Consider the following 12,261-nt stretch of genomic DNA (forward strand, 5'->3'; position numbering starts at 1 on the left):
CGAGTACCGAACAAATACTCGGTTATCTGATTCACGATTTTTCAAAGGTCTCAAAATGTCCTGCTTGAAAACCGTCTACCCTCTTAGGATTCTCTACATGAATTCCCAACCCATTATACCATAAATGTTAAATCTCCAAGAAGAAGCTGTATAAAATTACTATGTGATCTTTGTAAAACGAAAGGTAAGAGTTTGTCCTTAAGTTCAACCATCAAGCCATATCTAATTCCTTTCTGCACACAGAGAATTTCATATTCCACAAATTACGTATCACAAAGGAGTTCTGTAAACTTGATGGCTCAAATTCCAAGGCCAATGCGCAAATAATCTAAAAATTATAGTTCAGCCTCCAGCCAGTGGTCTGAATCAATTTTGTATTCAAATACTTTTGAGAAGGGGCACATATTTTATGCTGTTAGCAGTCCTATCACCTTTCTTAGAATGATCTTCATAATATTGTTTAATTAAAAATAATAACTTCCTTCATAACTATACAACTCTTTAGAGTCCAAGTATTTTCATAATGATCTCTTTCTCTGACACCCACCCTGTGAGCTAGGGTGGCTTGGAAGTGGCATTTATACTTTTCTTTTCTGTAGGAAAAGCTCTTTGTGCTTTAGAAAAAGACAAATAAAGGTTGTAAGAGCTCTTGTATCAGGTCAGCTTATGCCAGCTAATGTCCTAAGTCTTGGGGCAGCTAGCTCAAATAAACAGTGTTTCTACTGACTTAACTCTATTTTCGTATAGACAGATATCCAAGGAGCAGAGGTGCCTTACATCCCAGCCAATATCTATTACCTCATCTAGTTTAAGTCATGGAGAGGTAGGATTCAACACAGCATACTCTGTGTACATTGTGCTTTATTTAATCTAGTTTTATCTGTTTTTTTTATCGTTCCAGGAAAGAATGAGATACCAAAGGAAAATAATTCAATTGTTATTAATCTTATTGTTTCTGTGGGCCTTGCATAGAGCGTATCATTTCAGGTAACTTTAAAAAATTAATGGTATTTTATTCTGGTGTTGGTAAGGATCTGGCATGTCAGAAAGGTGATAGGTTTTCCCCCGAATGGATCAGCATCTAAATATATTGATCCTAATATACCCAATTATATCCAAATAATATCCAAGTATGTCAGCATAAACATAGCCTTGGCATAAAAGTTCTTTGTTTCTAATGTAATCAGAGCTAAATGTCAATTTTATAGGCCCATGTGTGTGAGGAGAAGCAATGTTAAGCCATCAGACAGTTACCATGTAATTATGGCAGTGTAACGTTAGTACATGTTATAGAGAAACTGCCGTTTTTAAATAGGTGGCATTTTAAAAAAAAAGAAATGTCCCTAATATTGTTGACTTCAGACACTAAGTGTGGTATTTGCCCTCCCCATATTTGAGGAAGAAGAAAGTCTTCATTGGCAATTAGCAAATTTCACTGGGGTTTTTCTTGTTGGTTGGTTGGATTTTTTGGCCTCGCCATGCAGCTCGCAGGATCTTAGTTCCCCTACCAGGGATTGAACCCAGGCCCTCTGCAGTGAAAGTGCTGAGTCTTAACCACTGGACCACCAGGGAGTTCCCCCAAACTTTGTTGTTTAAATGTTATTAAGTAAGTTTATCTGTCATTTGTATCTCAAATAATTACTTTATTTTTTCAGATATAGCATATGAGGTCATAACTACAGTGATTTTTATCATGTTTATTACTGTATCTCTATAACCAGCAATGTATTTGGCACATAGTGTATGTCTTAGTCTATTCAAGCTGCTATAACAAAATACCATAGACTGGTTGGCTTATGAACAACAGAAATTTCTCACAGTTCTGGAGGATGGGAAGTCCAAGATCAAGGCACCAGCAGATGTGGTGTATGCTGAGGACCTACTTTCTAGTTCATACACAGCCATCTTTTCAATGTGTCCTTCCATGGCAGAAGAATCTCTGCCATGGGAATCTCTTTCCTAACGGCACCAATCCCATTCATGAGGGCTCCATCCTCATGACCTACTCACCTCCCAAAGGCCCCACCTCCTAATACCATCACACTGGGGGTTGGAACTTCAACATATAAATTTGAGAGGGACACAAATATTCCATGCATTAACATTATATGTTCATTAAATATTTGGTAATATTAAGTAGTAAAATTAGGTAATAAAATTAATGGATTTATAGGGGTATAACTCTAGTCATCTTAAATGTGGAAGCCCATTATTTTAAAATTAATACAATGCTTTTCATTTATCCTAAGCACAAAGAAATTACAAAGGATATATCAGTGCTGGTAAGTCTTTATCTACAGATATGCTATGACTTCTTCTTTGAAGATGACATCAGTTGGAGGGCAATGGACTACATGCAAGTCCTTGGTTCCGATGGACAGGATAAACCAAAGCAATTGTACAAATAGGCATTGGAGATATTTGTTTAAGGTCAGAGTACTAGGAGTCAAAGAAAGAGCAGACTGGCAGAGCGCCACCTCTGATTAGAGGAATGAGACCTGGATAGAGGAAATGTGTTACAGAAGCCAGAACCCTGCCTCCAGGAACCTTGGGTCCTTTAAAGGACCCAAGCTTTAAAGCTCTGGGAAAACATGCAGGAGCCCAGTGTTGGCTAACAGACTCTCAGGTATTAACCACATACCACCTACAAAATCATGCCATCAGAATGTGTACAGAGAGGAAATTCCCCAAAGATTGTCCAAGATTCAATATCATAAGATGTTCTTCAACTTCTCCCTACAGTCATGGGAACAAACATAGTGAAGTGAAAGCAACTTTCCTTTCTGTTGCTCGTTGTGTCCAGGGACTTGTCTCTCTGAGGGTTCCATGATTTTTAACACCCCCACTAAGACCAAGACTCCATACTTGGGTGAGCGGTGCTCTGCATGAAAGTAATAAAGAAGGTTTTCATGTACCAGGCAGAGTATGTTTCCCCTATATACAGCCATGGCTAGCAGGGCACTGGAACTTTCAACCACCTGAAAAAAGCAGGAAAATCCTAGGCAAAGGTGGGAACATTCAAGGAAAGTCTGCTACAGCAGACACTGATAGAAAGAATGGATTAAAATGTTTTCTGCCAAAATGTATTTAATGCAATACAACCTAACAATCATTCTCTCTATTATTAATGTTAGTTCTCCTTAGCATCAGGATTCTATAGCCCTAGCATAGTAATACTCATCATCCAAGGCATCACTATCAGTGGAAGCTGGTGCCTGGTAGAATGTCATGTCTCAGCCACACTCTGCCATAGCAGTTACTCCCATCTGTGTACATAGGCACAAAGACAGTCTCATGACATACGACTCAGCTCCATAGCTGCCTCATCCCCTCGTTAACTCAGCCCAGGATCAGCTCTCTAAGGGTGTCCTAGCCAGGGTGCTATTAGAGTATTTAGGAAAGAGGAAGAGTAAGGACTCAGGCATGACTGCTTGTCTTTTCACCTACTGTGCAACTATGGACAAGATAATAAAAGCTCTCTGTGCCTCAGTTTATCTCATAGTGGTGGATTAAATTTGATAATATAAGTATTCAATAAGTATTAGCGATTAGGAATCGAAGCTCATCTGGCAGATTAGGGAATTCTCCCCCTAGGAAGTGATATTTAAATGAGACCTAAAGGCTATGTGGGAATTAGCTGGTACAGCTGATACTACAACTGAGTATTCAGCCAGCCATTTCATAAAGTTAGCTGCTTCTGGATCATGAGTCACATGGTAAAACCAGTGAACCCCATGGACATGAGCCTACTGTAGCACTTACTTGACAATAAAATCTATCTCCCCATCAGAGGCAATGGATAAAGCTTTCTATTAGTCCACAAGTGGTGGTGCTGACAAAAGCACTGTGGGAGGACTTCCCTCGTGGCGCAGTGGTTAAGAATCCACCTGCCAATGCAGGGGACACAGGTTCGAGCCCTTGTCCGGGAAGATCCCACATGTCACAGAGCAATGAAGCCCGTGCGCCAAAACTACTGTGCTCTAGAGCCCGCAAGCCACAACTACTGAAGCCCGCATGCCTAGAGCCTGTGCTCCGCAACAAGAGAAGCCACTGCAATGAGAAGCCCGTGCACCAAAACAAAGACCCAAGGCAGCCAAAAATAAATAAATAAAATTTAAAAAAGAAGCACTGTGGGGAAGAAAGGCAATCTGTATTCAGAATATATTTGTTTGAGGACAAATTTCTTTCCCTTCCCTGATGGAAAAGATCCAAGGTAACCAATAAGCCACTGGTGGCCAGCTGGTCCCTCAGAAGAAAGGCGCCATATGAAGTACTCTGGGTGGCCTCTGCTGTTGGATGGCTGGGCATTTAGCAGTGGAGCAGAGGCCAGGTCATCAGTGATGAAAGTGATACCAAGCAGGGCCCTGTGGGCCTCCTGGACACAAAAGCCTTTCTGTGTCCCCCATTTCTTTGATTACAGGAAATAGGCTTCATTCCAATGGGCAGATTCAAGCAGTTGTTAATTAGGGAAGAGAGGGGATGCAAGACAAGGGAGAAACACACAGTCAAGAGAAACAATATTGCAGCCTTTGGGCAAGGTCCTGGTTCCCCATCAAAGGATACACACAGTATCTTTGAGCTGTTTTGCAGATACAGAAACCCCACTAGGTGGAAGGAGTTAATGGTTAACGATGGTATGCTGCCCACAAGCATGTAGACCCCAGACCAGTTGGAACCTGAAAGTTGATGTTGCTGACTCCTACTTACCTCACCACCAACCAATCAGAAGAATGTCCACGAGCTGATCACACCCTCTTTGAACAATTACCATAAAACTCCTCACTACTCTCTCCAAGTGGGGACACACAGTTTTTTGTTTTTGTTTTTTTCTTGGTGTCAGAAGTGGGATTCGAAGACACACAGTTTTGAGGGCATTAGCCTGCTGTGGCTCCCTTTGCCTGGCAAAGCAATAAAGCTATTCTTTTCTACTTCACCCAAAACTCTGTCTCTGAGATTTAATTCAGTGTCAGGGTGCAGAGGCCAGATTGGGCTTCAAATGGAAGTCTGTTTTACTAAGCCCGTGGAGAGCCTCCATCCCTGCCACTAAAGCCATTTCGTACACGGGCCCCTCCAGCAAGCACTGGGGTGACTACAGAAAGAGGCTGACCAACATCACAGAACAAATGATCTTCTCTCTTTGATTACTGTGAACCTCCTCTACTGAGAGCACTCTTTGGGGAGCATTTTCATGGGATACACATAATCCTTACACTCTGTGCCTATTTCAGCCCCTACAGGACCTCCGACCTTCTTACCAATGTTCCAATCTGCCAAGGTTCAGTCTCCTAGAAATGACTTCCATTTGATAATGGATTGTAGCTGCATATAGCTAAGCTTTTAGTTTGTTGGATCAGATAACATTAAGTTCATGGTGGGTAGGAAAGGTCATAACGCAAATTTAGAATCCCGTGTGTCCAGCATTCATCTGCTACCTGAGCTATGCAAAATGTTCCATCCAGTGTATTTTCCACATGAATCTGCTAAGGGGCACAGAAGCTTCCTCTGCAGATTCTACCTTATAGAGAGCCTTCTCTCGCCCTGGGCATCACTCAAAATTGTCAGGGTTACCAATTTCTCAATAAATAGGTCAGAGCAGTGCACTCAAATACAATATATGTTTCCTCCAATATCCAAACAGTCCCACTGAGCTTGATGCCCCTGGTTTGGTGGTAAGTGGTGCAATGAGCAGGAACTTGTTTAGAGCAGATACACCCTGCATGCTTCTCAGAAACATCAGTGGTGTGGCAAGCCACTGAACTTTGATGGGGTTTTTCTTCCACCTTCTGGTATACATTTGTATTAGCATGACCTCTGGGATTCTTGCTCTTTTCTGCTCAAAATATTCAGCATGATGCTAACAATGATATCCTGTGAGTTGCCCAGGTGACCAAGGACCCTGTGGATTATGTTATGACAATGCAGGAGAATTCACATAGTTCTAAGGTTTATCGATGTCTCTGCCAGGTAAAAGCAAGCTGCTTTTGATAATCCATATAACTGATATAAGGAAAAACATCTGTCAGCTACAGACCAAATACCAGGGACCATGTTCATTCGCTCCAGGAAAAAGATGCAACACCTGGAAAAGTAGCTGTAATTGGAGTCACCACGTAACTAACTTTATAATGATCCACAGGCATTCTCCAAATTCATCTGGCTTTTATACTGGCCAGACAAGCAAGTTAAACAAGGATGTGATAAGGATGAACAGCCTGTAATGTTCAAGTCCTTAATCGTTGCACTAATCTTTACAGACTCCACCTGATTTATTATTTAGTAGGAGAGCCTTTTACGTTGGCTTCCATTTGACCCTGCTCACCACAGTAGCCCTTACACCATGGGTCAGAGACTGATGTAAATATTCTACCAGTTGCTAAATATCAGTATTTCAACCGTGAATTTGATAGGGACACACAATTAGATTTTGAGCCTTATCCTCAGCTCCTGATCCATATCCTCATGAGGAACACTTACACGTACACATGCGCACACACAAAAATGACACCGTAAGACTGATCTTATTCTGTGCCCATGCCTTGAACTGAGAGTTTAAATTTCTAGACTTATTATTTTATTTCTCTAAGCTCTCATCCCACAGACCTCGTCCTCATTATAACCATGAGGGCTAGTACAGCAGCTACATAATGTCTTCCCTTTTTTTTTTTTTTTTTGCGGTACGCGGGCCTCTCACTGTTGTGGCCTCTCCCGTTGCAGAGCACAGGCTCAGCAGCCATGGCTCGCGGGCCCAGCCGCTCCACGGCATGTGGGATCTTCCCGGACCGGGGCACGAACCCGTGTCCCCTGCATCGGCAGGCAGACTCTCAAGCACTGTGCCACCAGGGAAGCCCATCTTCCCTTTGATTGACACTTCCTACCAAGCAATAATAGGTTATAATTTAAATAATTGTGATGCCACTATATACCACAGATTTCTAGTAACCCACAAGTAGAACAGGGTTTTGATAGGGACAGAGTAAAGGGACAAAGTAGATAATTAAATACTTATTCCCACTAGGGGATTGTAAGTAAAGAAAAAGTATGGGAGAACCATGTAAGTTAATGATCACTCCAGAAAGCAGGTTTGCTTAACCACAAAACCAAGCAGGCTTGCTTAGCAACAAAACCATTCAAGAGAAGCATGAGACATGCCTCAAATCAATAAAACAATGGTGGCATGAGACCCACATCTTGCCCAGTGAGCTCAGTAAGTTAATGACCCATAGGACATGCTCTCTGCACACATAAAAAACAATAATTTGTGGCAAGGTGACATTTCAAAGTGAAAGACCCTCATTGTACTGAGACGTGAAATAATTTTTCCATAGTGCCCTGACAGTCCTAGCTTGACCACGCAGGGACAAGAAAACTCCCCTGCCCAACCTGGAGAAGGAGCTGATGATGGAAGTGTGATGTCTACTCAAGAATGAGGAAGTGGTCTTTTCCCCCTCCCCCCTTTTGTTTTGACTATAAAACTGTAGCCCACTAAGTTCTCGGGGCATGGCACCCTCTCACCTGCCCGCTTGTAAGCCTCACATGTGTCTTATTCTAATAAAACACTTCTTATCTATCACTTTGCCTCTCACTGAATTCTTTCTGCACTGAGACATAAAGAACCAGAGCTCCTTGGAGCCCCCTGAAACGCCACCTAGTGGTTTCAGTTTCATGGTAGTCAAACTTAAATAGGTGAGCAACCCAATACCAGAACCCCATTTTGAGAGACAATTGCTTAGGGTCTTTGGCAGATAGCTTGCAAAATTGACATTATTATCCCCTCTCTGTATCCATGGCCTTTTTGCATTGCCCTAGCTAATGTACTGAACAGCCAGATACGTGAATATAGACCAGCAATCCCCAAACCAACCGACCAGAGTATTGTAGATACATGAGTGCTTTCCCAGCTGAGATCAGCTGAACCTGGCTCAGATCAGCAAAAATGATGCATGGCCTCATGAGCAAAAATCAAGCATTGTTGCTTTAAGCCATTAAGATTTGGGGTGGGTTTTTATACAGCAAAAGCTCTTTGATACCAGAGTACCCCAAGTATATACTAGGAACTATATCAATCAGGGTCTAGTCAGAAAAATCTGGGTTTTTAAAATGAGGGATTTTAATTCAAGAATTGGTTACACAGGTGAAGGAATTGCTAGGGAGCTCAGTGGGACAGTGAGGTGACTGAGAAGCTGTGACCAACCCAAGATCCAGAAGGAGGTGGTCTTACTAAAGGCCCAAAACCAGGGCCATCAGGAGAGTTGGAAACCCCTGCAACTATGAAGGGCACAGCTATCTGATGGAAGGTGGAATCACAAAGGAGATTTTAACTCCAGCTTTGTGATTTTTCTTTAAGCTCTCTAGTGCCTTTAGATACAGCCATTTAACCTGCCAGTTGGTCCTTGATCTCTTTATGTCCTTCATTTCATTATATAAGTTAATATATGTATGTAGTATACTGCCTGGCCCATAAGTCAGTGTTATACCAGTTATCATCATCATCATCATCATATTTTTATGGCAGGAACTGTTGTTCCCCAAGGCCTTTGTCATCAATGAGCACCTCATTCATGGGAGTCCAGGGATAATTCAATTAGCTGTTTAATGCCATATTTCATAGCCTGCCACATACCTCTCTCTGAATACTAATGTGATTTCTCAGTTGCCTTTAAGCCCCAAACAAGGCCTAATAACCAATTCTAGAGTCCCCCAGTTTCCCCAAGTTTATGTTGCCTACAACCCCTCTTTCTTGTACCAGTACCCGAATTTGTCAGGACACTGAAAATGATTCTGATTCATCTAAACAGAGAAAAAAATTATGGAATGGCATGTTGGGTGGGAAAGTTGAATGCTCAAATCTTAGTGACCTTAACACAAAAAAACCTTCCTTACTCACCATACATTACCAGTGAGGGTTGGAGCCAAGCAACCTGCTCCATATTGTCACTTGGGGACCCAGAATGGTAGTGGGTCCACTATTTGTGATATTGCTAGTCACAATGTCAGTGGAAGAGACACTTTTCAGTGCCTCAGCCTGGACTTATCGCACGCCCCTGCCAAATGCAAAAGGGCTAGGAAGTGTTATATGCCATCTGCCTGGGAAGGAAGAGGGAACTAGATCGTAGTGAGTAATAGCAATGTTTACTACAGAATGGTAGGAAGCAGTTCACAGTTCTTAGCAATCAGCAGCTGAAGAAGTACAAAGGGACTTAGGAAGGAAATGCACAGATAAGATTATGCCATAGATATAAATCTCTTTGAGCACCAACACTGACCGCATCACTTATTCTCCCTGCTGACCTCCAAACACTTGGAAACATCTGCCATAATGTTAGTCCTTGACTGTATTACAAATAATCTCAAAATGAATTCCCTTAAGTCTCAGAGTTCCAGGTAGCAGAATCTGATTAGCATGGCAGGCAGTTTAGATCATGTGCCCATGTTTTAGCTGCAACTGGCAGGGAAAGGAAATTTCTGCCTATTTCAGTTTCCATACTGGACAGAAGGATGCTTTTGCTTCTTGAATTTAGGATTCCCTCTAAATGAAGGGTGTTCAGGTTTGGGGCAGCCAAAATATAAAAATGTGCATTGTATAGTTTGAATGTTTTGCATATTTAAGGATATTATGTAAGTAGAAGCACATAATATATGTTCTTTTTGGTCTGGCTTCTTCCACAGTATAACTATTTTGAGGTCCATTCATGTTGTTGCATATATCAATACTTTGTTCTTTTTTATTGCTGAATACTATTCCATTCTATGGACATTCCATGCCACAGTTTGTTTATACATTCACTTGTTGTTGAACATTTGGGGTGTTTCCACCTTTTGGCTACTACCAAGAAAGCTACTGTGAACAGTCATGAACAGGTCTTTACATGGCCATATGCTTCTGTTTCTCTTGGGTAAATATCTAGGAGAGGAACTGCCAGATTGAATGGTAAGTGCTTGTTTAAATTACTAAAAAACTGCCAGACTTTTCCAGAGTAGTACCATTTTACTTTCCCCCCAACAGCGTGTGAGAGTTCCAGTTCTTGGAACCTCACCAACACTAGGTGTGGTCAGTTTTTTTAAATTCTAGCCATTCTAATAGGTATGTGGTGGTAAATACTGTGATTTTAATTTGCATTTGCCTAAAGACTAATGACGATAAAGACTAATATGGTTTTTTCACATACTTATTTGCCTTCTGTGTGTGTTTTGTTTTATTTTGTGGTGAAATGTCTGGTCAAATATTTTGCCCATTTTTAATTGTATTTCTCCCAATCTCCACTTTCCTTTTCATTGTCTTAACTGCTTTTTCTCCTATATATTTTATTGTTTTAAATTTTACATTTAGGTCAGTAATCCATTTTGAGTTAATTTTTCTTGTATGGTGCAAAGTGCTGATCAAAGTTCTTCTCTTTTTTTTTTTTTTCCTTTTGGGATATGGATATCCAATTGTTTTAGAGCCATTTTTTTAAAAAAGACTATCCTTTCTCCAATGAATTGCTTTTTCCTATTTGTCAAAATCACTTGTACATATAGGTATAGATCTATTTCTGGACTCTTGATCCTGTCCCAGTAATCTTTTTGTCTATCTTAAAACCATATGGTCTTAATTACCTTTAAATCTAAAATTATGTCTAAAAAAAAATTTATTTAAAAATATAAAAATTCAGAGATCTAATAGAAAATGAACAAAGGTATGGACAGTTTACAGAGAAGGAATTACAATGGCTTTTAAACATGGAAAAAGATGCTCAACATCAACCATAATAAAATAAATGCAAATTAAAACTCCACTGAGATACAATTCCCACATTTCAGACTGCCAAATACTAAAAATTATAACAACACACTATGTTGATGAGGGTGCAAGGAACTGATTACTTTTATCCACTGATGGTACAAAGTTAAACTGGAACAATCTCTATGAAAAACAATTCAGTAACATTTATTTAAATTTTAAATGGGTTTAACCTTTGACCCAACAATTCCATTTCTAGGAATTTATCCTGCAGTATAGTTCAACATGTGCTCATAGAGCATGTTCAAGTATTTTCACTGTGGCATTTCTTAGAATAGCAAAGACAATAAATAACCAAAATCTCTAGCAATAGAAAACTGGTAAAATAAATTATGATATAGTCATATAACAAAATACAGTTTACCAGAAAAAGAATGAGTCAGATGTATGAGATGTACTGGTATGATCTTCAAAATATACTGATGAGTGATAGTTTGAAAGTACTGAAGAGCGTTTTTAGTATCCTCACATTTGTGTGAAAAGGGGAACTGTATACTTAAAAATGTATATATGCTTTCAGGGCACAGAATAGTTATGGAATAAAACCCAAGAAACTATGAATAGTGGCTGCCACTGGGGATGGGATAATAGGAAAAATCAGATGTTGAGGTAGAAGAAGAGTTCGTGTACATTATATAACTTTTTCCTCTGTTAGAATGTGTGTCTTTCTCTTTAAAAAAGAAAAACCATAAAGAAGGCAAAATAAAGATGCATGCTTATCTCAAACGAAGAGTGAATATCTCAGAAAGTGTGAGATGATTTGATCGTTTTCTTCTTTGTGCTCTTTTGCACTTGAAAAATTTTATAACATGAAAATGTGTTACTTCCTTAATCAGAAAAATAAGTACTTTTACAATATTATTAGAATGCGTAAGAAAAAATTAGCTTTACCTGAGATAATTAGACAATGCCTAAAAGAAGATGCTGCACTTGTTCTGTCATTCATATACACACACCGCTCAAAATCTATTTCCATAAGCAAAAGTCATCGAAAAAAATGTAAGGAAGTATAACAAAGGAAAGTAAAAGCAGACCATTCTTTAAGTCCTTTAGTTTTTCAAATAAGACAAAGTTCTACCATCTGGTAGCCTGAGAAAAACTTCCTACCAAATGTATCATTATGACAGTATCATTATGACTTTCTTATGTTCTCATCATCAAAAAGAGTGGTGACATCACCATTAGTATAAGACTCAAACACCAGGAAAGTATTAAACAATATCTGATTTTTTTTACAGAGACCCCAAAATATAATGCTTGGGAAACATCCTAGGACTTTTCCTCTTTATATCACCAAAACTAAAGGTATGGCTCTTAGGAAGGAGCTGTATGAAAGTTTGGATGATCTGGCAAAATCACAGATAAGGATCATCCCCAAACCTCGGCCTTAAAAATATATTGTACAGGGCTTCCCTGGTGGCGCAGTGGTTGAGAGTCCGCCTACCGATGCAGGGGACATGGGTTCGTGCCCCGGTCCGGGAAGG

Source organism: Grampus griseus, assembly GCF_964374135.1.
Source record: "Grampus griseus genome assembly, chromosome: 6".
Taxonomy (NCBI): Eukaryota; Metazoa; Chordata; class Mammalia; order Artiodactyla; family Delphinidae; genus Grampus; species Grampus griseus.